This window comes from Egretta garzetta, unplaced genomic scaffold (genome assembly GCF_000687185.1).
Source record: "Egretta garzetta isolate BGI_Z169 unplaced genomic scaffold, ASM68718v1 scaffold598, whole genome shotgun sequence".
Lineage (NCBI taxonomy): Eukaryota > Metazoa > Chordata > Aves > Pelecaniformes > Ardeidae > Egretta > Egretta garzetta.
In genome coordinates, this window is record NW_009260621.1 from 842,251 (window position 1) to 845,101 (window position 2,851).

Sequence of the window (2,851 nt, forward strand, 5' to 3'; positions counted from 1 at the left end):
CCAAATTCTTGTGGGAACTCAACAAACTGAGAGCCTGAAGGTAGTGGCCTTTGCTGCAAAGGGTGGAAAGCAGGAGGCCAGGTAAACATGCAGCTTATATGTCTTGCAGGGCACTTGCTGCCAGCAATATTACCAGCCAGATGGGATTGTCCTGACATCCAAACATTTTGCAGCCATGTCCAGAGGAGTGTCACGCTCCCCTGGTCATTTTGGGTGTCGTGACACAGGGCTGGCTGAAAGGAGGATGCGACGAACTCCAGGGGCTCTAAATGGCGGGGGAGAAAACAGCGACTGGTGCATGCTGGTGCCCTAGGCTGCAAATGACGAGCAGGCAGGCTGGATCCTGCGGGCGCAGGAGAACGGCAGGCAAAACTGCCAGTCTTTGGGGGGTGGCTGGGAGAGGCTGGCGAGGGCAGCATGTCCCCGTGCGTGCTGGCGGTGCTCCACCCGAGGGAGAGGCTGAGCCCAGGGCTTCTTGCACAAACTGTGTAGGGTGAGGAAAGCCAGGGCCTGGGGGCACGGAGCAGCTCAGGATGTCCCATGGTGGCAGCTCTCCTGCAAGGGCTGCTGGAGCTGGGCAGGGACTGTGCCACAGCTGCCCATGGGAGACACCATGAAATACAGATCCTGAGGAGTGAGGGCATCACTGGGCGAGCAGGACCTGCTTAGCCGTCTGGGATCTTCCCTCTGCAGGGATGGGGCAGGCAGCACCGGCAAGGCCTGCATCAATAAATAGGTGTTATTTCTTAAAAAGACTTCAGGGTCTGTTTCTCCTGTGCCCTGCTTCCCTCTCCTGTTTCTCAGCATCTGCCCTTCTCATTGACTCCACTGAATTGTATCAGGACATGGAGTATCTGGCCTGAAAGAGCGCACATCTTGCGTGGATAACCAGCACCACCACTGCTTCCTGGCTCTGCAGACCTCCAGCGCACAGCCAGAGGAGGAGCACTGGAAGATTCAAAGCCCTGAGCTTTAAACCCTTACAGCCCTTCTGAATTACACCCCTGGACACGATCCCCGCAAGGTAGCAGAAGAGCAGCCAGGGTCCTGCCAGTGAGGACAGGTTGGAAAGCGGAGCTGGGAGGATGGCTGGTGTCAGACGGATGAAGGATAGATACAGTCTTCTGGTGGACCTGATAGTAGGCAGGATAGAGGTTTATCCAGCAAACTCACTGCTCACTTCACCCGTGGGTGAAGAGCCAGGGAGAGGGCAGGTGCTGGTTGCCCCTGGGCTGGTTATGGCATTCACTGGGCAGACTGGTCCTCCCAGGCACCCGCTCACCCAGACTCGGGCTCGAGTGAGAAGTAGGATGCCAGCACAATATGCAGGATATCCAGGTATAGAATACAGACACGGCCTACAGCTTGCTGTAGATAACATCAGCCAAACTAACAGCTCGAGAGCTTGATTTCATATCAGATATTGCAAGAGCTGCAGGGGTAGGAAATTGGCTGGTTTTGTCCAAGACTGAAGAAAAGGGGGGGGGGTGTTCATTCCCTCTCCAACTCAGGTTCAGGTTAGGGATATGGATGGGCTTAGCAGGAGGATGGGGGTTCCCCCCCTACAGAGAAGCCCTGTGTCCGTCCAGGGTCAGGACTGGCTGGGCTCGAGCTCAGCTTTTTATGCCAAGAGGATGGGAAAGGGCTGGCAGGGAGCGGGCAAGGGGGGACACCCAGCTTTGCATCAGGGTTATGGGAGGGAAAACACGTTCGGGAGGAGGGTGTTAGCTGCGGCATGGCCCTGGGGTTATGATAATTCTCCCCCACTGCCGGTGATTTGAGCTGTACCCACTGTGGGTCAACAACCTTGAGGCAGGGCCTGCCACGCCAGTCCGGAGCATCAAGGGCGACTGTCCTATCACTTTTTAAATCTCAGAGGAGATTTCCCTGGTAGAGCAACTCAGTTTTCTTTGCAGCAAAGATAATCTTCCCCTCCTCCCCCACTGCTGAATACTCTGGCATCGCACCAAATAGCAAAGTCAACATGAAATACACCCTCATTTCCTGGGCCTCCTCTTCCCAGCCGTCCTCCAGTAAAGAGGAGTGATAGAGCATCTGCTTTTCTAGCCGCAGCCCTCTTCCAGGGCCAAGACTTTGTGGCTCTTCAGAGGTGGCGCCAAGGGCTTTGAAATCCACTCAAGGCATAAAGCAAGTGAGCGACTGGGAGGGAGCAGCAGAAGCGGCGCTGCTTGCGTTGAGCTCTGTCCGCTGCCGGTAGCACCCTGGGTGCCCGCTCTGAAGGGCCCCTGGTTTGGTCAGGCTTTTAAGGGGCATCGCTGGGGCCACCACCGTCCCGCGGTGTTGCACAACCTCCCTGTTCAGTGCATACAGGGAAAGGAGCCGCTCACGTTTCTTTCCTTCCAACACAGGACCAAAGACAGGTCGGAATAAGGATGGCCCGTTGGCCTGGAAACTGCTGTCCACAGCTATGACATTGAGTCTGATTTATGGGCCAGGCAGGAGTGGGAGGAGCTGATCAGCAGAGGGGGACCCCATCAGTGTCTGCCAGACCGCTTGCCTCCAGGAACTGGAAACAAGACGGGATCAAAGGTACATATGGTGTCTGCTGTGCCTTCATCGCACCAGCTTTCCATCTCCATCCCTCTGTCCGCTGCCGGTAGCACCCTGGGTGCCCGCTCTGAAGGGCCCCTGGTTTGGTCAGGCTTTTAAGGGGCATCGCTGGGGCCACCACCGTCCCGCGGTGTTGCACAACCTCCCTGTTCAGTGCATACAGGGAAAGGAGCCGCTCACGTTTCTTTCCTTCCAACACAGGACCAAAGACAGGTCGGAATAAGGATGGCCCGTTGGCCTGGAAACTGCTGTCCACAGCTATGACATTGAGTCTGATTTA